We start from the raw sequence: 27894 nt of genomic DNA, 5'->3' as shown, positions 1-27894 counted from the left end.
GGAGGCAGACAGCATTAGAAACTGGTCTATGGGTGGACAGGGCTTCTCTTGTGGCTATACATTGTAGGGAAAAAATTACTAGTGGTGGGCTGGCTATCTTTCAGGAAATGTTCTCACTGAGGAACTCCGAGAAGCCTCCAACAAAAGACAAGAGTTTCTTAGACCATAGTTTGTAAGTCATTGTTTTATGACATGCTTTAATTCACTCATGAGCAGAATGCAAGCATTTGGTCCTTGAGTCAAACTCCTCACAGTAGCTTTGGCTGGATGGGAGTTGTAGACCAAAACATTTGAGGGACACTAGGTTAGTGAAGACTGCTATAGACTTCAGCATACAAAATGTGTTTTGTTCACCTACTGTAAAAGCTCTTCCTAAGTTTTGCCTGCTAATGTCAACAAGCTACTTCTTAAACTTCTCAATTCATTCTTAGAATCTGCATTGCATTAATAAAGCTTCATTATATTTTCTCTGCGATTCCAGATGAAGCACGGTGTAAAATCATTTCCCCCATCATCTTCCAAAGAGTCAACAAGCAGCCTTCTTAATCCTCTTGCTTTAAAAGGCTTTAACTTTTTTTGTGTCTTCAACCTTTTAAACCTCGGTGAATCAATTTCTTTCATCCAGACCCATTTAAAAGGCTTTATTTGGAGGATGTTATTAAAACATCTGGCATAGGAGCTCTGAATCTATGGAGAGAACCCATGACAGTCTTTCTGCCTCCTAAATTTGATGTAAGGATCAAATCATCACACTTTAAGCCATCTGTTCATATCTGAAGTTTAGCATTATCTTCACAAATGTTTTGTGTTAGTTGTTGAACACCAAATATGTTGACCCATATCCACAGAAACATCACTGTACTTACATTCCACTGAAATTAGTCAGACGGCATGGCTAACATGTCCCATTGATTTCAATGGGAAGTAGGTGCTGGCAAATTGTCCAAGCACATGCGTTTTGTGGTCATTTTTCATTTTTCTCATTTCATTCAGCCCCTGCTGACATAATTACATTTTGTCACCATTGGGAACTGCCCAACCCCTTTCCTGGGAGTAGCTCAACTTTGAACCCTGGTGTGCTGCAAGCCAAGCATCCAGGGTTTAACTGAGCAACCACAATAAGAGACTTTAGCTAGACAGAGTCCCTAACCTGAACTTTGGGCATGCCATGGCCAATTCTCCTCCCAGGCCCCTTTTAGGGAGCCCTCCTTTGCTATGCTGATCCTGTCCTGTGCCATTTCCACTCACAGTTTAGAAAGACTGTCAATGCCTGACATAAGTTCACAGACAGAAAGGCAAAAAAAACCTCACCAACCAAGGTACCAATTAAGGCCGATAAGAAGAAGAAAAAAATACATTTTTGATCCTGTCACTCAGCAACCCTAATAGCTCAGTGAAGCTCTAACCCAAGGGTGGACCAGTGGGACAAAATGACCCCAAAGTGAGGGCTTTTAAGGCCTTGGCTCCTTTCACCCTCTTGGAAGGCTTGAACTCAAACTGTGCTGCAAAGGAAGACTGCAGCCAATCTCAATGGGGCTTCAGCTCAGCACTGATCAGCTATGGCCTTTTTTGAACATAGAAGACTTGGCCACGGTACTCCAAGACCTGCTAATTTCCAGAGTGGATTATTGCAACACACTGTACAGAGAGCTGCCTTTGAAGATGGCTCAGAAACTTCAGCTAGCCCAAAGTGCAGCAGTCAGCTTACTGGCTGGGTTTGTACTTTTCACCATATGATGAAGACACATGGCTTTACCCTGCCTGCCCTTTGACATTGGAAACACATGTTTTAGGAAACACCTCATTCTCTTGATAGTAATCCACTTTTACTGTTTTACTGTTCTATTTTTAAATTGTTGTAACCTGCTCTGGGGCATCATTGTGAAGGGAGGGCAACGGCAACAGCAGTAGCAGCAACAACAACATAGTAATAACAATAGAGAGAATACTGATAAATCAACAAAACATGCCTTGTACCTTTGTAGTGAAGGGCCATAGCTCAGTGGCAGAACATCTGCTTTGCATGCAGAAGGTCTCTTGTTCAGTCCCCAGCATCTCCACCTAGGACTGGGAGAAACTTCTGCTTGAAACCCTGGATAGCTGCTGGCAGTTAATGTAGAATCTACACTGTAGATGATGCTGAGCTAGATAGAGGAGTGCCAGTGAAGGCATATGATACTTATGGCAGAGTTGCAGACATTTCATTTCATGTTGCAAGATAAGATTTACCGATGGAACTAAATATACACATAATATTTACCAGTAGTTCTCACTTCCACTGCAAAGGTTCATTTCCAGGAATGGAAATACATGAATAAGAATTATAAAACTGAATTCCACACACACACCACACACACTTAAGCATAAGAAACAATTGTCACACTTTTTGGGCCCAGAAACAATGTTGCAGAGAAAGGAAATAATGATGAGTTCTATTCTGAATAAATTCTAATACAACCAATGGGACCAATTCAGTGTGCACATACACACAGCATACCTAGAGTCAGAGCCATGCAGTACTTTTCACAAATTATCCTTACTTCAGACAGAATCCAAGAGCAGCAGATTTTGAAAGCATCTGATAAATTGCCTTTCCTAATAAGTATCACTCTGAGAAATAGCAGGGAAGGCACTGGGGAACGACTCCTAATTCAGAGCTTACTGAAAATTAATAATCCACACTAGAACAAAAGAGGAGCTTCCTTACTTATCTGTATTATAGCTTTCTCCTGGACCGTTTTCATTTGGAAGCTCTTTGTAATTTGCATATTAGAATAAATGGGGTCCTGGGGTATGGTCTGAGGCCCCCACAGTGCTGAAGCTAAGCAGGTCTAGAGCATTAGGGTGGCTGTTTGGGAAGTCTGCATACGCTGCCTTGAATTCCATTGTAGAAGAAGTATAAATGTAAAAAAAATTAATCCACTGTTATTTTCTTTTGTAGAGCATACTGTAAAGATGGTTGTAAAATTGAGTCAAATCTTGCCAACAAACCACCTGTCCAACCAAATAGTAAATGGCATCACCAAAACTTAAGGAAGACAGGAGCTCATTTGCTCCCAATATCCTAATGGCACTGAAAAATGCTAAGGGGCTGAGGAACCATTTCTTTGTGGAAATCATTGTACACCTTGCCTCATCCTAATTATAAAATCATAGAATTGTAGAGTTGGAAGATACTCTGAGTGTCTAGTCCAATGCAGGAATCACAATACACTGTTTCCCATCCAATTTGAAACCATGCCAGACTCTGCTTACCTTTGCAAAGGTGCTAGCAGTTTTATTGCTACACCACTAGACTCATGGACCCCAGTAATTTCCTCCCCCATTAATACACTAACCCATTGATTCACTGTTCACTCCAAAAATGGCCTTCAACCATTAAACAAACTATGGCCTTTTAAATGCGAGGAGCCTGCTATTATGATCCTCCCCATGATTTATTGTCTTTTATTATTATGCTATGCAAATTATGTTGTTGTTGTTTTTTGGTCTTGCATACCACCCTGGGATCTTTGGGTAAAGAGCAGTATCTAAATTACTACTACTATTACTACTACTACCAGCACACTGCATCCACAATCTCCATCAAAGTAGGGGCCGTCAGACAAAAGACAAGGACCATTTTTACCCAAAAAGGCGTGGATACAGAAGGGCAGACATAGTTAGGCAAACAGGACATAGGGGCCTGCTTCTCAGCACTAGAGCGATGCTGGTTGACCATGCAGTCATTCATTTAACTTATGCACAGTCATCATGGCTATGATGCCATTTTGCTTCAGACACTGCCAGGTGGAAAGATGAAACCAATTAATGGGACTTTCCCCTTCACTGTAACCTGTACCCAGAATTCTGGGTCAAAAGCCCACTTACAATAGGCCAAGGAAATTGGGGGTTTCTTTACATTAAGGCATACCTTTCATCACTCCTTCCTGCAGCAGCCATTCCTTCACTCTCAGAGATGTAATTGGGCTTGTCTGTTGAAGATGGAACTATGCTAGTGAAGAATCACAACCATAAGGGCCTAAAGTAGGGACATTGATTCACTGTTCGCTCCAAAAATGGGATACAAATTAAAAGCAATAAAATACGAGTTGCCGTACATGACGTTTCATCTCTGGCAAGCTAGTGAGAGTAATGCATTAGCTGCAGGCGGGTACATTAATCTCGCAAGCTGGCCCCATATGAAATCTTTTAGATAGCAGTGGCCTCTTCTTTATTGCATTTTCATTAGGACCTTTCCTGTAAAACTCTTTGTAAAAACTAAAAGGGGAGGTGGTGGGGAAAATACATGGAAATGAAATGTTAGTCATTTCGAAAAAGTTTTATTGCAGGCAAATGGTTGTTCCCATCCCAGATTTCAATGTGTTCTTATTCTTTTGTATCAGTGAGTTTCCACTTTTGTGTTCCTTGAGTTTCCACTGTAAAAGGCCATTGTCTGACTGCAAAAGGAATACCACAAGCGAAAGACAGTTTGTATTATTTATATTTTATAAATTATTATAGCTTGTTAACAGCCTTAGCTCAAAGAGGTTTACATATAAGAGCAAAACCAAGAAAATTACCCTCAAATTAAAAAACAACAACTAAAATCTTAAATTCAAAAGGAACAGAGTTAAATCTTTTATTTATATATTTTAAAAGTTATGTGGAATAAATATGTTTTCATTGGTTGCCAACATCATCAGGGATAGGCTAGTCTCACATTCCACAACCAGGATGCTGCTACAGAAAAGGCTTTTCTTGCTCACCAACTGAACCCCTTTTGGTGTCAGAGATATATCAAGAGAGGTAAATGCAAAGGCTGTTTGTTGATTCATTTATTACATTTACCGTATTTTTCGCCCTATAGGACACACTTTTCCCCCTCCAAAAATGAAGGGGAAATCTGTGTGCGTCCTATGGGGCGAATGCAGGCTTTCGCTGAAGCTTGGAGAGCGAGAGGGGTCGGTGCGCACCGATCCCTCTCACTCTCCAGGCTTCAGGAAGCTATCAGCAAGCCTGGGGAGCCCGCGGGAGTTCCCGCAGGGCTCCCTAGGCTGTGGATAGCAGCCTGCTGCCTGGAGCACGGGGCGCGCTGAAACAGAGCGCCCCGCACTTCGGGCACATATCCGCAAGCCTAGGGAGCCCGCGGGAGTTCCTGCAGGGCTCCCTAGGCTGCGGATAGCAGCCTGCTGCCTGGAGCAGCAAAAAAACTAGGTGCGTCCTATAGGGCGAAAAATAAGGTATATATCACCCTTCATCCAAGGAGATTGGTATGGTATACATGGTTCTCCCCCTTCCTTTATCCTCACAATAACAGTCTTATGAGGCAGATTTGACAAAGAGATTGTGATGGGCCCAAAGTCACCCAATAATCTCCATTGTTGTGAATACAAAACTCTCTCCAACTATTCAAACTAGGACAAGGGGACCAATCTGAAGCTAAGAGGGACTGCCTGACAGCCCAAAACTGAGGTGATTCTTTCCAAACATAGGGAGACACCTGCTGAATTTCAGCTTGACTTATAACTATTAAAGGTGCCAGGCCAGGCGAAGAAAAAACCCAGCAACTTTACTTTTCCAATATGAATTTCTGATACCTCCAGGACATAGTTACTTCATTTTATATCTCTGGTATCTTTAAAAAATTGTACACAGCATATGACTCCACTAAGGATGTAAGAAGGCAGTGATTTCCATTGCAGTCTGTAGTTCATCAAATACTGCATTATTTGTCTCCCTGTTATTTAGCTTAAGCTACATACAGAATGTTTCCATTGCACCAGAAGCGGTTTCGTCATGCTGGCCACATGACCTGGAAAGCTGTCTGTGGACAAATGCCGACTCCCTCGGCCTGAAAAGTGAGATGAGCACCGCACCCCATAGTTGCCTTTGCTTGGACTTAACCACCCACGGGTCCTTTACCTTTAACCTTACATCCATACATAAATTACATAACTATTTATGCAAGTTACATAATACTCATTTAAATATAAAGGAAATATCAAAGCAATGTAAAAAGGTCATTAATTACATATCATTTGTGGAGTTTTAAAAAACCCCACAAAAATGTGAATGAACACCAATCATATCCGCTTGACTTGTTTCTGTTCCTGATCCTGACCACAGACAAACATGCAAACCACAGCAATTTTTGCTACCCTTTTCATTTTCATCTGAATCCTCTGTCATCCCTAAGCCCCATTGGTCCCTTTCTCTGGCAGTAGTGTAATAAGAGCAATATTGCGGAAGGAAGCTCCTGGTACAACTGACCATTGACAAAGGGGTTAAAGAAAGTCACGCATGGGTGGAAATAATCCATTAATACCACCTTCAGATGCCAGATTCATACAAGAGGCAATGTTTGTTCCTTAGTTGCATCCAATGATTGTGTCTTTTTTTATAATGATGTTATGTAAATTGTAGGCTAGATTTCTTTTATGTTTAACTAGGCGATCAAAGTACAGATGCTTGATCAAACAGACCTACATTCACTGCAACTTCTTTGTCTAATCAGTGATAATATATTATGACTTCTTAAAATTCTGCACATGAACAGACAAATCAAAAGAGACGACAGACAGACAAAACAAAGAAAGAAATGGAGAGAGTGGGAAAGCTCACTTCCTGCCTTTCTCTTTTTAATTAATATTCAAAAGCAGAACCAAAATCATGAGCAGTGAGGCAGGACAATCCCAAATAAGAAGCCCTGGTGGATCAGCTGAAAGCCCTCTCTAGTGCAGCATCCTGCTTGCAAAGTTACATGAGATACTGGGGTGTGTGTGTTAGGGACTCATTTCCTGCCTGCTCTGTGTCTGTTGCAGGCAGCACTCTTTCCATTCTGCTGAACTTCTCCTTCCACCAAAAACTCATTCTGCCAAATAACGTTCCCCTTTATTTGTCTTTTTAAACTGAAAAACTTCAAATGCTGTAACTTTTTCTCGTAGAGAAGTTGGTCCAACTCCATGCTCATGTTCCTTCCCCTTTTCTGCACTTGTTCCAGCAAGCTCTATTTCTACAAGGGGGCGGGGAATGCAAGAAGTGAATTTAAGAATTGGGGGGCGGGGGAGAGAAACAGAAAATGACAGCTAGAGATTTGCCCATCTCTAGCTGCAGAGGCAAGATTTGGCCAGAGAAGCTCCCTATTTTTAAGCTCTGTCTTTTAGTCACTCTGCTAAAATAACTGTGCATATTTTGCAGGCATATCCCCAGATCTTCTTTTCTTAATTATATCAAATCAGATTGTGTGGCTCCAGATGGATGGGTGTTGCCTGGTGCAGCTACATAGTACAAGCGTGCACCTTCTTTTTCTTTTTATACAATATGTTTTCAAATTAGGGAAGGGGAAGTCTGTTGCACACACACAATATTAAGCCATCATCTTCTCTCCAGCTGTAGCTGTCACTTTCTCACTGAAGTGCACTGGCGGAACACACGATACAAGTGTCTTGAGAAATCTCCTGCCACCTAAATGGCTAAATTTGACACACCGTATCAAAATCCTAAAAGGGGCTGAGGAGATCAGTGGCGATGGAGACCACATTCACTGTTTCAACAGCCTTTTCCCCTGAAGGTTAATCCTCCCTTTCTTTTGCTAAAGATGCAATCCTATATCCACTTACCTGGATATCCATCGAACTCAGTGGCACCTACTTCTGAGTAGACAAAATTGCTCTGTTAATCCTCTTGTCCTTGTCTCTTCGGAGTGACTTTGGGGAGTTTGTAAATTGCCTGTCTAAATGCAGGGGTCCCTCCCCTGGCTCAACTGCCAACTGCTAATCAAGGTATTTTGGGACAACACACAACAGTGTTTTAAGCCTGTAAAAGAAATACTGTGTAGTCAACAACTTTTAAATTATAGTATGTGGTGGGTGGTTGATAAGAATGTGCAACTTTTTTTTTCTAAAATAGAAACACTTTCCCAGCTACCCTTATCTGTTCTCCTCCTCTATTTATCGTTCCAAATGTTTCTAGGGACTATTAACATTCTTTCCCTTCCCTGTACTGGTGAAATTGTTTTCTTTTCAGAGCATCTTCTATATATTTCAAGTTGATTTCATCTTCACCTGTGAGCTACAGAACAACAAGTTTAAGGTATATTTTTCTTGTCAGGCGAACACTCGGTAAGAAAGAGAGAAACACCCAACAGAGTGTATGAGCGAGTGCACCATTAGAGTAGCAAAGACACGTCTGCAATGTGTTCCTCCTTTCAGTGGGCCCAGTATTAATAATTTTTATCATTATGGTGTCATCAGTCTATATGGTTCTTTTTATGAGAATTTCATAAAGGTAGGTCCCAGCCCCCAAAACCTTACAATTTCTATTTCAACAAGGGGACAGAGAAATGGTAAGGAAAGGAGAGTCAGCTGGAACCAGGGATGTAAAAGAGCAGGTGCAGTCTGGTGTGCTCAGGCTTTGCTTCAGCTGGAGATGAGAACGAAGAGGTTAAGCCAAAGGCTTTGCTGTAAAAGGCAGTTTTTGAGCTAGGATTTGAAGGTGAAGCAAGGTGACTCCTCGAGCTATTCCAGGTATGCAGGGCAAGCGTGGGAGAACAGATGGAGTTTCTTAGGAGAGCAAGGCAGCTGAGTCGCAGTTTACAAAATGCTAAACTTGTAGATGTGTGAGCCTTCTCAAACTTACAAAGCACCATGAAGGAAGTGGTGGCAATCAAGACTGTGGCACATGGTCCCCTGCACTATGTTCCTGCCAAATATCACACACTGAGTTTTCTTAGCCTTGGGAGAAGTAGCAGCCAGTTGGACAGTGTGCGTGGGTCTGTGTAAACTGACCTGCTTTGCCAGTGCTGTGCAGTGCTGCCACTTCCTGAGAAGGAGAAGGAGAGGGGTAAGTCAGTAGAAAGCCAGTGTGGTGTGGACATGGTGTTGGCACAGTGAGCGAACATCAGATTGGCTACTCTGCTGGACAAGGACCACAATAGGCTCCTGCTGCCTTTCCTCTCCCCCTTTTGGTAAGCAACAGATGTGCAGCACTGGGAAGGCAGGTCAGCAAAGCAGCCCCACCTGACCCCTCCTACTGGCTGCTACTGCTTGGGAGGAAAGCTTCCATTGTTGACAACAGAAACTTCCCTCCTGAGGCTCATAGCAGTTTTGAGGGACTGTGGATTTTTGTGAAGACCATGGTGAAGGAAGAAAGGGTCAATTCTCCCACCAACACCTTCTATTTACAACATCCAGGGCCTTTTTTTCAGCCAGAACACACTGAAATTCAGTTCTGGCACTTCTCAAGTGGGCACCATTGACATTATAACAGAACAAGGGAGGTGTTCATGGTGAGTTCTGGTACCTCTGTCTTCAGAAAAATAGCACTGACAATTTCCATAATATTCACATGACTACTAGTGACATATGGTACATGATGAACCAAGAAAGTTGGCCAAAAGTACACCAAGCCATTGAGACCACTTGAACCTCTAGAGACAAAGCTAGCTGTAGGAATGCTTCCAAGTTTTTTAAAGGGAGAAGGCAACCATGTCTAGAGCAGGTAGTACTCATTCCTGTAAAATGGTGACCTGATCCACATATACTAATATAAATATACTTTCTAAAAGGCCTGCTGGTCAAATGAATTTATGCTTATTCTGCTTTATTTTTCTCCATCTAGAAATCCAGAGTCCTCTTTTTTAGTTCCCCAAGAGCTATATATTCAGCCTCAGTGCATGCCAAAATTGCTTTGATTTTTGTGTAAATAAACTGCCTCTCTTTCTCCCATAGGGTTCTTTTTATGTAAGAAAACAGGATTTCTTTCATCAGCGTAGTTTGTTGAATCTCTGTGAACATCAGTGTGCGCTTCTTTGAAATTTCAAGCAAATTACTTCTTATACATTTTACAAGAAATATTCGAACCATTGTAAATGGCAGCATGATGCATTCGAATGATAAACTTGGGTAACCAAGTAACAGAATCTTTTTCACAATGTTGTGCTAAGCAGGCCTGCTACCCTTGGCATCTGTTCTGAATGGTAACAAAATGCATCATACATTCAAGCATATTAAATAATACCCCTTGGGTATTCATATGGTAAAAAGGTTTAAAGTGCACTCAGAATGCTCCCCCCCCTTGTCTTTGCACCCTCTCGCCATTCTAACTCAGGAGGTTGGGGTGGGAGAACATCTAGAACAACATGCAGGGGGAGGAGAGAACAGATTCTTCCACCAGGCAAGCGGAAATCTTTCTGCTGATGGAGTTATCTGCTTAGTACTATGCTGAATTCCACATTTGACTTCTGAATAACAGTATTGTGCATCAAAGCCTCCCAGGGTGCATTCAGACTTGGATCTTATTGCATTAGTTTTCCTGATTATAATTCTGGCACTTTTGTCATAGTGTCATTATGAAATTGTAGCTTCTTGATCAATATACTTGCATATTCTGCTAAAATTAAGGAGTGGGGAACTATATGCCAGGATGCTACCCCAAATTTTGCCCTAAGATCTTCTGGGATAACAGGGTTGCAAAGCACCCCCCCCCCCAGGAAGCTGTTAACATGAAAATGAAACCAGACTCCCACTAGATTTCCAGGAATGGCTTTTACATCATGTGAAAGATCATGTAAAACACAAAAATAACCAGGTAAGGAAAGGTGAAAATGGAAGAAATAGCTGTGGGAAAGCAGCATTTGTGAGCAAGCTGCTTCTAACAAAGAAACAGAATTGATCTTTAGTTAATCATTCACCCAAAAGATTAGGAAAAGTCAAGCCTACTTGACCCTGAAAGCCATTTTGGTTTATGAACTTTTAAATAGGGCTGTAGCTCGGTTTGGCCATGAACCAATTTGAAACAGCTTTTCTATTGTTATACAGCCATTTTGAACAATCACATAAACACTGTATGCCAGACAAATGGGAAGATTTAACTCCATCCCCAAACTAGCAAAACTATGTTGTGTTGATATCACTATATCTTGCTTCAGCATCTATAAACCTTAGGAATAATTCTTGCATTGATTTTGACCTTGTAAAGTCACCATAGTGGGACTTCTAACTATTGTGGGACTTTTGCGTGGTAAATGCTTGTTCTAAAAGCCAGGGCCGGCCCACCCATGAGGCAAGATGAAGCAGCTGCCACAGTTGGCAGAAGCCTAAGCAGCAGCATTCTTACAACACCACAAATGCTTGGGAAGGCTTCCTTTTATTCGTATCCTCTTATATTGCAGTGTTGATGTCTTGTAATGTTTGTTTGGTTGATTCTTCATTGGATTTTATCATATTTTTACTGCATCTTCTGTCATATAAATAAGTTCCTCACCTTTTTGCTTCCCCGCTCCTCCACATGCAGCTGTTGGGTGACCTTGGGCTAGTCACATTTCTCTGAAGTCTCTCAGCCCCACTCACCTCACAGAGTGTTTGTTGTGGGGGAGGAAGGGAAAGGAGAATGTTAGCTGCTTTGAGACTCCTTAAAGGGAGTGAAAGGCGAGATATCAAAGCCAAACTCTTCTTCTTTTTCTCTTCGGTGGCCTTTGGGTAGATAAGTAGTATATAAATAATAACAATAACAATATTCTAGAAATAAGAATAAGCTTTTCAGTCCCCTGAGTGAAAAACACTCTTTTGGACAGCTTTAGCTTCAGTGGGTTCCCAATTTTACAGTAGATTCTGTATTCAGGAGGGGGGAAAGGTAAAAGAAAGGTAAAAGTGACAGAATCATAGAATTGGAGAGTTGGAAGGGACCCTGAGGATCATCTGGTCCAATCCCCTGCAATACAGAAACATGCAGCTGTCTCATATGGGAATCAAACCTGCAACCTTGGCATTGCTTTAACCAACTGAGTTAACTGTCCATATTAACGTATGTAGCCATTATTGCACAAAAACTGAATGGGGTTAATTAGATGTTCTTCATTGTTTACAATTAAATTTACAAACCTACTAGAGTCTCCAGTTGTGGTTTTTAATTGAATGGCAAGGCTCTGAACCCAGTCCTCAAAATAAGCCTGGGAAGGTTTAGAGGAAATAATTACACATGGTTCCTTATCTGCCAAAAAAGTCTATGCTGAGGTTATCTTCCATTAAGATGCTGAGAGAGGATGTTATGACTGAGGGGAGCAATGCCTTCCTCAGCACATTTATAATAGTTATATTAGCAGAAGTATCTCAGAAAGACAATGAACAACATAAAAAATAATATGCCTGAGCTCCTGAACCAATGACATGATTTGACCCTATAAGGCTGTCATCTTGTCCTGGATGCTAGTGTTCATTAACTAATATAGTGCTGTATTACTATTGCAGTGCTGTCTCTTGTCACTATTAGAAGGGTCCAATCACTAAATAGCCTGTAACTTGTGTAGCTGAAGGACCAGCTGCTGCCATATGAACCTCCATAGACATTAAGATCTTCCAAAGTTTACATTCTCATCCATCAGTGAAAAGAAGGCCAATGGAAGTGTTCTTACTTTGCCTAACTCACACTGCCTGACTATCATGAAAGCTTTTGTGATCATGCAGCACAGAACATTTTTATTTGGACTGTTTTATTTGATGAGAGAGAGTTTGAATCTGTATGCATAGTTTTGTGGGACAGATTTAATTGAGAATCACATGTGTGATTGTTCATGGTGCTGAAATGTAAACAGAAAATTATGCTCACCCTTTAGATTTGTTTATTATCTGTTGAAATATCAGCGGCTTCTGCAAGCATTAAATCTAAACTGCACATTCTTGTGACTGAAGTGATGAATGCTTGTTTTAATTGGTTTCATCTAGATATACAACTGTCAGTATTTTGCTTGAGTTATTTCCTTATCATTCCTCTGTATATACTATCTCCTTTTCCCCCCACTTAGCATTCCATGAAGTATTCAAGTACCATATCTTGATCCTTGAAAATAAAAGATGTCACCATAGAGGTCACTTCTAAAATCTCTTGATGTCCCTCTTGGGTTTACTTTTGTTCTTCTTTATTTGTTTTGTGCCACAAGAAGTAAAGTAATGTTTTCATTTAAACAGTGTAAAGGCTGTTTTCAGAAGCACAGTCTCCCTTTAGTTTGTTCTGTTTAGACTTTCCTTTACTCACAGCAAATAAAATTGATGGGCCAACAATGTGCCTACAATGTGCTCCCTATAAAAACCAAATGGCTTATGCTAGAGATGCAGTCTCCCTGATGAATTTATGACTGTTAGAGTATCTCTTGTCGAGATCACAAAAGAGGTTGTCTTTAAAGGCTTCAGTGCCTTTATTTGCATGATCAATTTTTTGAACATCAAAAACTCCAATTTATCTTTAACAAATGATTTCAAACTTGTTTTGGATAGCCCAGAATTAAGCAGCACCTATTAACATTCACTTCTCAATCCATTTTGGCAGAGGATTGCAAAGATTACCGTATATTTTGTTTTTCCAAGCTGTCTTGAAAAGGTATGGTATTTGAACGTATTTCATCATGATATAAGTACAGACTATCACAAGTTTTAATACATGGCTGATAACATCAATATTGCATTGTATTCTGTAAATGCATCATCTTTCTAAAAATGATACCTTGGTGAAAAGTTCATATATCAACTTAAACATCATAAGAACAATATAACTCTTCTAGAGCCAAGGTTCAGAGATCCAAATAGGCTCGATATGTCTAGATGTGTTCTGCACATGGATAGTGCATGATTTCTGGAAAGATGATCAAAAGATGCTTGGGTATTGAATTTGGGCTATCAATTTATTTATACTTTTATAGCTGTTGTTTCTTTAAATAGTTTATTTTAAAATTGCTTTTAATGTATGATAGTGTTTGCTGAATCTGGATGCTTAGGGATCTTTTTATTGTTCACATAGCGAAGCAAAATTCAAATGTTTAAATAAACATATTGGAAAAAATATCCCCACAGTCAACACAAGACCTCAGTTATGTGCTTTCAGAAGCACCCAACTCTAGGGTTGCGGCGCTCATCTCGCTTTACTGGCCTAGGGAGTCGGTGTACAGCTTCCGGGTCATGTGGCCAGCATGACTAAGCTGCTTCTGGTAAACCAGAACAGCGCACGGAAACGCCGTTTACCTTCCCGCCGGAGTGGTACCTATTTATCTACTTGCACTTTGACATGCTTTCAAACTGCTAGGTTGGCAGGAGCAGGGACCGAGCAATGAGAGCTCACCCCGTCACGGGGATTCGAACCGCCGACCTTCTGATTGGCAAGCACTAGGCTCTGTGGTTTAACCACAGCGCCACCCATGTCCCACTTAATGATTACTGTTGCACAATTCTCAAAAACTATCTATACCTTTCCTTGAAGTCACATCAAATATTGCAGTTGTCTTCATAACTGTAGACATATGGGTTAAATCTCCCCTCCTCATGCACTGTGTTCTCTGTTGGGGGTGGTGAAGGGTTCTCAATTCAATCTATATACATTGCTCCAGTGAGCATATGGGTAGACAGCCAGAACTGCACCAAAAAGAAAGTCAATTTAAACTGCATTAAAAATAAGTGATAATCGGTGAAAAAATGGAAATGTTCATTCACAACCATGAAAGAATGTTACAAAATAAACAGTAAATTGTAGAAAAATAATTACAATATAATGGTTGAAACTGTTACAATGGAGCTACTATAAAAGCCTGAATAGAAGATACACCTCTTTACCCTGGCTTTTCAGTTTAATGAAGATCATGGAATAAAGTTCAAAAATCTCTGAGCTACACCTGAAAGCAGTTCCCACAGTTGTTGGGTTTGCTGAATGGTAAGCTAGAACTCTTAATGATTTTTAGTTCATCTTCAAGTTTATTCTCTTACACATTTTTTTTTTTTACTCTTTATACTCTTCAGAAATTTAAACTTAAAGATCATAATTGCTGGGGGAAATAAATTAAACAATTCAAATTCCACTGAGTGTATTTTGCTGTTTCCTTTGTCTTCTTAACTATATTTTATACTTTAGCACAACAGCTTGTAATATTCAGATGCTGGGGGGAAATTGCTGAGGATCTATATAGATGAACTTGAATTGAACATGATCCAAACTGGTTTGTTTTGTAAAGAAATGAACATGAACTGGAATTAGTTCCTATTTGGACATACTGAGCTTAAGGTAGGAACTGATTTCTGTTTAAAACAAACTCTCCAAGCTCTGAGTACAACATTCCTTGTTCTTTAATCTGGTACCCGGTATCATTTTTAAAGATATCAAACAGGATGGGAACACTTTGTATCATGAAAGAGAGCTAGATTCTGGAATGAAAAAGAATGAAACTAAAGAATGAAGTGTGTGTGTGTGTGTGTGTGTGTGTGTGTGTGTGTGTGTTTTGCTTCCCAGAGGTCATTCCATTACAGATAGCTTGTTTACAAGACTGAAACCAACTGCTATTGAAACAAATGATCCCAATAATGCAAGGTAAAGTCTGCCCATTTATTTGATGTATTTCAATCGGTTTAAATTCACCTCTGGATTTCTTTCCTTGATAAATATTTGACAGCTTTCCCATTAAAAACAACAACAGTGTTGTTGTGCTTTATTTTAAAAAAGACACAACCCCAATGATTCCATCTAGAGTTCATTCTTCATAGAAACATCCACTGTCACATAAGAAGAAAGTTGGACATAGTGTTTTATGGAGAGGGAAGGAAAGAAAGACTCCTTTTCCTCCCTCATCCCAACAACAAAATAACAGAGTCAGTGCTCAAGTGGAATCTCATGTGGCCTGTTGGCTGAGTTAAATCAGTCAGCTTCATCTCAGCTCCAAGTGCTATGACCCTCTGCTGTCAATAAGAATTACCTGAATCGGCTTTGTGTACCTCCATCAAACAGGACAACCAGGGTGAGCCTCTTTCTCTGAATAAATGATTTTGCCTAAATAACAAAATAGCATTGGATATTCTAATTTACCTGACCTCTGTCTTCCAGTGGTCAGGTAAAGAAAATGATTTATCCACCCCTTGAGTTGCTTGGTGACATAGCACTGTAATCTGGGATGAAAGAGGCATATAATAATAATAATAATAATAATAATAATAATAATAATAATAATAATAATTTATTATTTATACCCCGCCCATCTGGCTGGGTTTCCCCAGCCACTCTGGGCGGCTTCCAACTGAATATTAAAAACAGTACAGCATCAAACATTAAAAACTTCCCTAAAGAGGGCTGCCTTCAGATGACTTTTAAAAGTAAAATAGTTGTTTATTGCTTTGACATCTGCTGGGAGGGCGTTCCACAGGGCAGGAGGAGCCACTACCGAGAAGGCCCTCTGCCTGGTTCCCTGTAACCTTACTTCTCGCAATGAGGGAACCGCCAGAAGGCCCTCGGCGCTGGATCTCAGTGTCCGGGCTGAACGATGGGGGTGGAGACGCTCCTTCAGATATACTGGACCGAGGCCGTTTAGGGCTTTAAAGGTCAGCACCAACACTTTGAATTGTGCTCGGAAACGTATCTTACATATCTTCATGACCTTCTTTCTGTAGGCTGCCCTCTCATCTTTCAACCATGCTCAGATCTAGCACCATCCTTCCCCATGATTGGCTTTGCTCTTATTTTAAGGAAACAGATACGAAATGATAGAATGCACTCAACGGGACATTGAGGAAATGAGCAGGGTCTCCAGATGTTGCTGAACCACAACACTAACCATCCCTGCCCATTAGAGGCTGATGGGAGTGGGAGCCCAACAACATATAGATGGCCAAGTGTTCTTGGCACCTGACATACAGAGAATGCTAACCCCTCAGGGCTACTTGGCACTAGCCATCCACCCCACTCATTCAGCAGAACTCAGAAGCAGGGGTTCCTTGTCGTGCATTTGTCAGATCTCTTGGACATGCTTTGTTTTCTCTGTTTTCAGAAATAGGGAGACTTTGTGCCTTCATTTGTGTCTTGTCCAAATATACAATATTTCTGAATGACAGTTTCAGACAAAATTAAAGATATTATCCCACTCTATGCAAGGAATTATGCTCACCTCTTTTTTCAGATTGCCGGAACATGAGTTGGAAACAGTGGATCTGGAAGCGTTATTTAACTAGTTTGCTGCCACATGAATCTGCACAGCAGAAAGATGGAACTATACAACTCTACATGGTTGCAGGGGCCTAAACTAGAACTGCAGCACAGGAAAAGGTCAACCCATTCCTCTTCAAACTGTCCCCCCCCTCCCCGATAAAAGGAGCCCCATGCTTCTGTTCATCCTCAAAGATGCTACAACTCTCTGCTGAGCATAGCATATCAACTAAATATACTGGTGTAAGCTCTGGCATTGCTGTGGTCATCTTAGTTGGACCTTAAGTTTGAAATTTTTGTTTTTAGTGGTGATGGTTGTGAGAAAATTATTGGAATAGCATTATGAATGAAGTTAATGGGTAACCTAGCTAATTTGGACTTCATTCCAGATAAAGTTTTGCTGGGTGTTTTGTTTTTTTTACCTGCAGCAATAGTTTGGCAATCTTACCAGTATCAGAACAAAGCAGCAGGAGATTTGCTTTGTTCCCATTGTATCTCAGGAGAGGTGTGCTTCTGTTTTGTTGAAGAAAAGCGAGATAATAGCACTTGAAGTTGCCAAGCCATGGTCCCACGCTGTGAGTCAGGCATTAAGCACTATGCAGCTACAGTGGAATTCTTAGCGGGAGGATGCAAAGTGGACTCTGTCTGTGTGCCGCCTGTCATGCATGACCTACAGTGGGGCAGCCACTGATCACAGAATGTGAAAATTGCCCATCTGGGACCAGACGAAAACACTGTAAATGAGCAATAAACTCAAATTGGTTTCAGTCACAGGGTCAATTGCCACTGAGTCAGAAGTCCTGAGTAACCTCATCACAGCCCTTGTTACCCACACAACTGAGTGGGTTGCTGTCTCCTAACAGCAGAGAAGGAATTCAGTAATTAAAACACATCTCTTCATAGCCTCTGCCAGGAGATCTTTGGTTGTAGTCTTCAGAGACGCCATGATACAAATGTGACATGGCAGATGTAACCTAAAATAAAACAATGGAATGGAAAATATCATTCAGGTTTGAAAATGATGCCTTCGTCTCTTGCTGTTTTTTGTTTTTTTTTTTGTTTTTTTTTTGTACTTTATTTACTAGTATCACCTGAGGTCACAGCTTTTAACAAATTTCAAAAGGAACACACAGAAGATATTTCTGCTTGATTGAAAATTTGGATTCTTACAATTTCTGTGCAAGTGCAAGCTACACATGTTTTAGGGGAAGCACAATGCATTAAGTTCATATATTTTGCAGTGCCTTCGGTACAAAACTGCTAGATTAAAGTTGGGATGTAGTGTTTTATCCAATGTTAGTCGCAGAGCCATTGAAATTAATGGACGTATGGACTATGACCCTTTATTTTCAATGGGTCTACTCAGAGTAGAAGTAACATTGGCTGCAACCCATAGTTCATTATTCTGTTATGGTGATAAAAAGAAACAAGGAATGATGCATTACTATTTATTTGTTTAGCTTGTGGCATCTGAATATAGACTGCATTTAATCAAGACTTATATTGGCTTATATCTTGATCAGGTTCATAAAGTCTAAAAAGGGCTTGAATTCACAAATGTTTCATGCCAGGCAGGAGACCAGCTGCTTAGAGAAAACCTTGGCCATTCTCCTAAGACAAGGGGCCCCCTTGATTTATAGCAGAAAACAACTTTCAAAGTCAATTACAGGCTGAGAACAAGGTTACTCAGATAAACATAATTAGGAATGAGTAAAATGATACCATGAGCCTCTCTTAAACCTTGAGCTGTATTTTCTAAGGCCAAGAGCAATGGAGAAGCATCTAGCTGGCAGAAAAAGAGCATTTCTGGGAAGTCTTTTTTAAAGGCAGTTTCTTTCTTAAACTGAGAGAGTTAAAAGAGCAATAAATATTGGGAACAGCTAAAGAGGAGAGCAGATGGCTGAAGGGGGGGTGAACTGAAGAGGTTCCTTTTAAAAGCTATTTTTTACTGAGTTCCTTCCTTTCTACTTTGAGAAGCTTTATTCTTTTAAAAGGTTACCTATGATAATGTATGAAATATATTAGCTTAAATATATTGGCTTAAATGTAATTATGCAAAGGATTTAAGAAATGCTAGATTCTTATTTCATATAGTTGTAAGAGTTGTATTTATCCTGAAATTAAGTCAGCCACCAGTCTAGCCCCCCCCCCCCTGTCAGACAAGAAGACGCCATCTGGGCGCTCCTGATATATAGTTGTCAGACATTTGTTTAGAAACCTTCAAAATGAAGGAGATCTTTCAATGTTGATGTGAAACTCAAGATCCTTGACATATGTTTAAGATAAAAATTTAAGATTAACCATTTGTTTTAGAAGGCAATAGGGCAATAGGGCAAGAGGTGAGCTGGTAATTAATATTCCTTGTTGAGACACATGTAAGATATATTACTACTTATTTGTCATTTATAGATGTAACAATATATAGCTCTTTGTGCTCCATATAAGGACAGGAGGATGTGGGTGTATCTTTTAGGATTGGTTATAGCAGGCAGCCAATAGGAAATCCAACCAGGCTGATTGGACAGATGCAGCCCAAGGAGGAGCAAAGGGGGCTGGATTAAGGGAATATAAGTGCTGGCCATAATGGCAGGAGGCCAGGCCAGAGCTTGGTAACCATATACCACTGTGCCTCTCATTTATTTGTCTGACAAATAAATTATTATTTTAATTTCTCTATTGCTGCGTTGAATATTTCATTCCAGCTAAGCGTTAACCACAAGCAGGGTGCTACATTTTATGGTGCCGTGACTCGGATAAGTGGTCTGCTGGAACGCAGCCCCTTCGCTCTACTGAGCAGGGTACAAGAGAGAGGATTTCTAAACTGCTACCCAGCGCGCACTGGATAAATTTTTCCAGGGGGAACGCAGAAGTCTCGTCTGTCTGATACCCTGCTCACTGGCGGCGACGGACCGGGGGGAAACGGAACCAACCAAGGGGTAAGTGCACAAAGGGATTTTTGGCCCTCCAATTAATTGGGAGGAAGAGAAGTCTTGATCAAACTTCTGCGTCTCAGTAAGTGGGAACTGAGTACGCTAGGTGGTTGGGTATATCAGATGGTGGTCTGGTGGGGGAAAAGGGAAATTGGGAGGTAGAGTGTGGTGAAGTATCTTGCGCATTGTATGTGTGAGAAAGTACAGAGCAATCTGTAGCTGACCTGAGTGTGGAGTGGGTAGTACTTCGGTTCCCAGTGAGGCGACTCCATCTGGGCAAGGAAACCCACGAAGCGTGTGTGTGAGTGACTGAGTGGATACTTCACAGGGCCATACAATGGGAGTTGGGGGTTCAAAGGGGGGAAATACACCTCTTGAATGTATGTTAAATAATTTTAAGAAAGCCTTCTCAGGGGCATATGGAGTCAAAATGACGCCAGAGCGCTTGAGAACGTTATGTGAACTAGAATGGCCAAAACAAAATACTGGATGGCCATCTCAGGGAACTTTTGATATAAATTTAGTAAGCAAACTTTGGTCTAACATCACCAAAGAAACTGGAGGGTGCCCAGAACAATTTTCATATATAGATTCCTGGCTGAGCACATTAAATAAAAATCCTCCATGGATAAGGGAATGCAAAGTCCAATGATGCAAATTATTGGCTGTAAAAGCCGAAGCTAGGAAAGGAATCTTGCCAAATAAACTCAAACCCATTTTTGAGGGACCAGAGGAAGAGGTGCTTCCACCTCCACCCTATGCTCCACATCGAAGGGAGCCTAATCCAAACCCTCCACCAGTTGTAACCCCAAGGCAAGAAAGTGGAACGAATAATGGGGGTAGAGACACAGAACTTGACTCCTTGATAGATTATGATAAATATATTCAGGAGGCATTGGAGTCCTATAACGAAGCCCAAGCAGAAGTGGTTATTCCATCTGTGAGTCCCAGTAGAACTCCATCTACAGTCTCTTTTAGTGGAACAACTGATTGCCTACCCCAAACCCCTGTACATCCAAGTCCTAGAGAATTATTACAGAAGTTACAGGGAGACCTTAATCGGTCAGCAAGCAATACAGCCAGGCGTATTAAGCTGCTAAAAGAACGCCTTGGGACAAATACCATCCCCTATGATTTGAGGCCCCTAGAGCAAAGCGAAGAGAAAGATCACGTAGTAGCCCCTCTCAGAAGAGTATTTGATGCACTTGAGGAGCCTGTGCTGGTTAACGGGCAACTCGGACCAAGGCCACCTCGAACTTCGACCCTTCAGTACATTCCATTCACAACTACGGATCTGATGAATTGGAAAACACACACCCCATCTTTTGCAGAAAAACCTCAGGCTATGATGGACTTGGTGACTTCAATAGTAAATACTCATAGTCCTACTTGGACAGATTGTCGCCAGCTTCTGAATACTCTGTTCACCACTGAGGAAAGAAGAGACATAATTGAAAAGGCACAGATATATTTGCGTGAGCAGGCCAGAGTGGGAAATATTTTTAATATTGACCGTCATCTCCAAGATAACTTTCCCTTGGAAGATCCTAATTGGGATCCAAACAATGCAATTCATCTGGCCAGACTTACCACTTACCGCCAGACGCTTGTGCAAGGTATTCGCAGGGCATGCCAGAAGCCCACTAATATGTCTAAAGTCTCAGAAGTAGAACAGAAACCAAATGAGAGTCCGGGAGACTTTTTAGAGAGGCTGCAGGAAGCCTATCGTATATGGACTCCTTTTGACCCTGAAGCCCCTGAAAACAGTAGAATGATTACTGCTACATTTGTGGCCCAGTGCGCTTCTGACATTCGTAAGAAAATTCAGAAATCAGAAGGATGGGAAGGGATGCTGATGAGCCAAATTATGGCCATTGCACGCCGAGTTTATCGGAATAGGGATGAGGCTGAGAAGCAAGAGAAGAAGAAGTGGCAGAAGGAAAAGATGGTAATGCTAGCCACAGCAGTGAAGCAAGACTACCGCCCCTTAAATGGAGGAAGAGGGCGGGGAAGGAATCCACCACTGGGAAGGAATCAATGTGCGAATTGCAAGAAGGAGGGTCATTGGAAGCGGGAGTGTCCTGAACCCCTGAGGTTGGAAGAAGTACGCCCAGGCCCAGGCCCAGGCCCAGGCTCCGGCCCAAGAAACCAGGGACGGGGACGGGGAATGATCCGAAATGGAAGATATCAGAGACCTGGACAAGGACAGAGTAGAGACAATTTCATTGGACTGGCAGAGGAGGATTTTACCCAAGACTAGGAACGACCGGACTCCATAAAGTTAGGCTTCCAGGAGCCCACGGTCACGATTCAATTAGGGAGCCATTTAATAGACTTTATGATTGATACTGGGGCTGAATACTCAGTACTCCCAGAACTATTGCAGAAAAAGGCATCCAAAAGTGTAGTCATTAAAAGTGCCACTGGTCAGTCAGCTAAGAGGTCTTTCCTCCAACCTTTGGAATGCCAGATTGGGGGACATCGTTTAACCCATCAGTTTTTGTATATACCTGAGTGTCCAATACCTCTCTTAGGTAGAGATATGCTGTCCAAACTGCAGGCCCAAATCACCTTCACTCCTCGAGGTCCAGAAATGAAACTGCCATCAAAGGCAGCAGGAATAATTACCCTCTCAGTACCTAAGGAACAATCATGGCGCCTAATGTCAGCCTTGCAAGTCCAACCCACATTGGATACAGAATTAAACAAGCTCCTCCGAACCCTACAGGTGCCACCAGGAGTATGGGCCGAAAATAGCCCACCAGGAATGGCCAAGAATATAGCTCCAATTGTAGTAACCTTAAAACCTATGGCTACCCCTGTATCTGTAAAGCAATATCCTTTACCCCGGCGAGCAGCAGAGGGCATCCAGAAACATTTGGACCGCCTATTAAAATATGGTCTGCTTAAGCCCTGCCAATCAGAATGGAACACACCCCTTTTGCCTGTTCGGAAACCTGGGACAGATGAATACAGGCCGGTGCAGGACTTGAGGCTCGTAAACCAGGCTATCGAGACCTTGCACCCAAATGTACCAAACCCATATACCCTGCTGAGTTTGATCCCACCAGAAGCAACATTTTTTACTGTATTGGACTTGAAAGATGCATTCTTCTGTTGCCGGCTGGCACCACAGAGCCAACCTATATTTGCCTTCCAGTGGGAAGACCCTTTAACAGGAACAAAAGGCCAGCTAACCTGGACAAGATTGCCCCAGGGATTCAAAAATTCCCCAACTTTATTTGGCACTGCCTTGGCGAAGGATCTAACAAGTTATCCCTCAATACCTGGAGAAAAGGTGGTTCTGCAATATGTAGATGACCTTATACTAGCAGCAAAGGATTTTGATACCTGTAAAGAAGGGACAGAGGAACTGCTCCACTTGCTCTGGCAAGCTGGCTACCGAGTTTCCCAGAAAAAGGCACAGTTATGTTTGGAAAAGGTCAAATATTTGGGCTTTGACATCTCACACCAACAACGAGCATTGAGACCAGAGAGGAAAGAAGCTATTTGCCTTATCAAGGAACCTACCACAAGGAAACAACTTAGAGGATTCCTGGGAACAGCAGGGTTTTGTAGACTATGGATACCTGATTTCAGCAGTCTGGCCAAGCCCTTACATGAAAGCACTCGAGGTGCAGAAAAGGACCCATTCGTATGGGGACCTGAGCAGCAACAAGCCTTTTTAGTTATCAAACAACGACTTATGGAGGCCCCAGCCCTTGGACTGCCTAATTCGGAAAAACCCTTTCAGCTGTATGTACATGAACAGAATGGGATTGCAGCGGCAGTCCTGACCCAGAGATTAGGAAGTTGGAACCGTCCAGTAGCTTATTTGTCAAAACAATTGGACTCAGTAGCAAAAGGATGGCCTCCATGCCTAAGGGCAGTAGCGGCCACTGCAAGCCTTGTCAAAGAAGCTGATAAATTTACCTTCGGCCAGACGATGTATGTGAATGTACCTCATGCTGTTCTGACACTCATGGAATATAAGGGTAGTTATTGGCTAACGAACCCAAGGATGGCTAGATACCAAGGCCTATTGTGTGAAAATCCCAGGATTCATCTACGAGTAGTGAATATGCTCAATCCAGCGACTTTGCTGCCCCTACCAGAGGTAGATGATGAAGAATCACATGATTGTCTCCAAGTAATGGATGAAGTTTATTCCAGTAGACCCGATCTGAAAGATGAACCATTGAAAAATCCAGATGTTGTATATTATACTGATGGTAGCAGTTACCTGCATGAAGGTGCCAGACGAGCAGGATATGCTGTGGTCACCAATGAGGAAGTTGTGGAAGCTGAAGCTTTGCCTGCCGGCACCTCAGCACAAAAAGCTGAACTTATAGGTTTAACTAGAGCTCTGCAATTGGCAGCCGGATGTAAGGCAAACATCTATACTGATTCTAAATATGCCTTCTTAACCCTGCATGCACATGGAGCTCTATGGAAAGAAAGAGGTCTAATAGGAGCCCACGGGAAGGCCTTGAAATATGGACCTGAAGTAGAAATCCTGTTAGAAGCAGTATGGGCTCCAGAACAGATTGCTGTAATGCATTGCAAAGGTCATGGACGTGGAAGGGATCCAATAACCAGAGGAAATCATGCGGCTGACAAAGCAGCCCGAGAGGCAGCCCAAAAGCCTGTGGGAGGATTTATAGCAGCCCTCATACCAGAGGTAGTTCCAGAAGAAGTTAAACCTCACTATACCCCAGAAGAGAGGAAGTGGGCTGAACAGGAAGGAGCAGTTGTGAAGGACGGTTGGATGATCCTGCCGGACAATAGGATTTATGTACCTCATCATCTAGCAGGCACAATTGTAAGAAATTATCATGAATCTACTCACCTTGGCGGTACTGCAACCAGAGAGAGTCTCAGTCGGAAGTTGTATATTATTAACCTATCACAATTAGCAACTTGCATTTCACAGAAATGTGTTCTTTGTGCTAAAAACAATCCCAGGCAGGGACCGGTACAACCTCCTGGAATCCAACATGTGGGATATGTCCCCATGGAAAGTCTAATTGTGGACTTCACAGAGCTGGTCCCTTCTAAGGGATTCAAGTATCTCCTTGTGTTTGTAGACACTCTTACCGGATGGGTTGAAGCCTTTCCCACCCGGACTGAAAAGGCACGAGAGGTAACTAAGAGACTCCTCACTGAATTGATCCCGAGGTTTGGATTACCTAGATGCATTGGAAGTGATAATGGGCCAGCGTTCATTGATCAAGTAGTACAAGAAGTATGTCGAGTCCTACAAGTGAAATGGAGACTGCATGCAGCATATAGGCCTCAGAGTTCGGGGAAAACTGAAAGAATGAATCGGACTCTGAAAACCCAATTGGCAAAATTAACCCAGGAAACGGGATTGGGATGGGTAGATGTGTTACCCATAACACTGTTTCGTGTTCGGTGTGCACCCACAAAAAGACTTAAGTTGTCACCTTTTGAGCTCCTGTATGGGAGACCGCCCTCCTTTGTTCAGGATATTCCAGCTGACCTTAAACAAATAGGAGACCATGTGACACAGGGACAAGTGCAATCTCTCTCCCGTGTTTTTGTTTCTCTTAACAGGTGGGTCCTCGAGCGCACGCCGTGCAGCATTGCCGAGCCGATTCATCAGTTCCAGGCTGGCGATAGCGTATGGGTGAAAGAGTGGAAACGTGATCCACTCGCACCTAAGTGGCGTGGACCTTACACCATCTTGCTCTCTACTCCAACAGCGGTGAAGGTAGCTGAGGTGACCCCCTGGATTCATCACTCCCGTTTGAAGAAGTCCGAAGGCAGTTGGACGTGCAAAGGTGACCCCTCTAATCCTTTAAAACTGACTCTCTCCAAAAACCCCTGTATCTAGCCCTACCGGGAACGGGCTAGGTCACGGGCAACATTAGACGACCGGCCTGCTGCAGCCACAACCTGGAAGCTGGCTGACCTGCGCACGCCTGAAGCTTGAGGAGCATCTGAACCAGCGATTGTGAAAGGGAAGATTCTCTAATACAATTGATTGACTGCCCCCCCCCTTGTGGAACAATTATCAGAGATATTACTCACTGGGGATCCTCGGGATATATGTTTTGGTCTTGGTGGTTCCCCATTTCTGTCACTGGGGGAATTATATTGGGACTAATAGTTTTATGCTATCACAATAAGGTAATCTTTTGTGGAAGGAATGCATATGCTAGACATCAACATGATTTTATTATTAATCCTGATCCCTTGGGAAGGGGAAGGGTCCTTGAATCTGACCAAATTTGCTAAATATGGATTCAGCCATGACCACAATATGTGGGTAGGTTTAGCTGAAATGGTAGCCAATGTTGCAAATAGGACCAATTGCCTTGTTTGCTCTCTTGGGCCAGATGATTCAGAGGGAGGTATGCCCTTATTACCGATACCATTAGATGCCATTGGTATGGTAAGCGAAATGCCACACCAAACAGAAATACAGAATTTCCCCGGATGGAACTCAACTAAACCATTACGAGTTATACCTGTACAAGGGGAATTCTGTGTACATAAATCATCAGATGCAGCTGATTCTACCATGATAGGCTCTTCTCATTGTCACTATACTTGGGATTATTTTAAGAATAGTCATACCTGGGCACACGGTACTACCTATCGAACTCGGAATACCTTGCCCTGTGCACCTCCTTTTATTCATGCATGGAAAGTGGTATGGAACATAACTGTGACAGAAAAAGGCAATCTAACATACTGCACTGTGAACTCTCTACCTCTTTTGATATTTCTCCTTCTGTACTCCACGTACCAAAAACCTCAGACCCGATGGTTGTGGTGGATATGTGGAGAATGGGCATACAAGAAACTCCCTTCCAAATGGAGTGGGACTTGTTTCCTGGGATGGGTATTACCACCAATGTGGATTATGCCCACTAGTTCGGCCAAGCGAACACGAAGGAATGCTGATATTTCTCGTATAGCAGGAGGAAGTACCCAAAGTTGGAGCGGTACTGATGATTGGCCACCAGAGCGCATTATAGCTTATTATGATCCTGCCTCCTGGAATCCTGGTGAGCTCATACAAGGGGCACGGGATCCTATTTATAATCTAAACAGAATAATTCGATTGCAAGCAGTAGTGGAATTGGTAACCAATGCAACGGCCCAGAGTTTGAGACTTATTGCACAACAGTTGGATGAAAGTAGAGCCGCCATTTTGCAGCTGAAAATGGGAATGGATTATGTACTTGCCAGGCAGGGAGGCCTATGTGGAGTCTTGAACTTGACAGGGAATGCCTGTTGCTTTAACATTTCTGATAATGGTGAGGCAATCCGTGTGTTGGCTACAAAGATGGAGAATATAGCACATGTCCCAGTACAAACATGGGAAGGATGGGATATGGGATGGCTCACCAATTGGTTACCTAATGTCGCAGGACTCAAAGGGATACTATTGTCTTGCTTGTTTTTCTTGACAGTAGTGGTAATGGTTTTATGTATGATGCCATGTATCATTTCATGTTTTAGAAGTACAATTAGCAAGATGGTTTCAAATGAAACTCTACCTCATATCATGGCCCTATACAGAGCTTTACCTCAGGAATATGATGAAGGTCAAGCTATCAAGGACACTTGGTATGAAGGTCCTTGAGCTTGAAAGGGGGGAATGTGGCATCTGAATATAGACTGCATTTAATCAAGACTTATATTGGCTTATATCTTGATCAGGTTCATAAAGTCTAAAAAGGGCTTGAATTCACAAATGTTTCATGCCAGGCAGGAGACCAGCTGCTTAGAGAAAACCTTGGCCATTCTCCTAAGACAAGGGGCCCCCTTGATTTATAGCAGAAAACAACTTTCAAAGTCAATTACAGGCTGAGAACAAGGTTACTCAGATAAACATAATTAGGAATGAGTAAAATGATACCATGAGCCTCTCTTAAACCTTGAGCTGTATTTTCTAAGGCCAAGAGCAATGGAGAAGCATCTAGCTGGCAGAAAAAGAGCATTTCTGGGAAGTCTTTTTTAAAGGCAGTTTCTTTCTTAAACTGAGAGAGTTAAAAGAGCAATA

At 42.0% G+C, this 27894-nt stretch overlaps 1 long non-coding RNA gene across 3 annotated transcripts in view; it reads right to left on the bottom strand.

The window, feature by feature from the left end:
• Positions 1 to 7845, bottom strand: part of LOC144328710 (uncharacterized) — a 65101-nt gene extending 57256 nt beyond the window's left edge. Inside the window, exons 1-2 of one of the 3 annotated variants that reach the window (XR_013393943.1) lie at positions 7602 to 7843; positions 1978 to 2067 (exon numbers count right to left, since the gene is read on the bottom strand). This is a non-coding gene — a long non-coding RNA (uncharacterized LOC144328710). Of the gene's footprint in view, positions 1 to 1977; positions 2068 to 7601 lie in introns of all 3 variants that reach the window. The other 2 variants (XR_013393944.1, XR_013393942.1) reach the window with 2 other exon arrangements.
• Positions 7846 to 27894: the final 20049 nt, after the last annotated feature.

The sequence above is a fragment of the Podarcis muralis genome, chromosome 8 (genome assembly GCF_964188315.1).
Source record: "Podarcis muralis chromosome 8, rPodMur119.hap1.1, whole genome shotgun sequence".
Taxonomy (NCBI): Eukaryota; Metazoa; Chordata; class Lepidosauria; order Squamata; family Lacertidae; genus Podarcis; species Podarcis muralis.
This window is presented reverse-complemented; position numbering and strand designations above follow the sequence as displayed.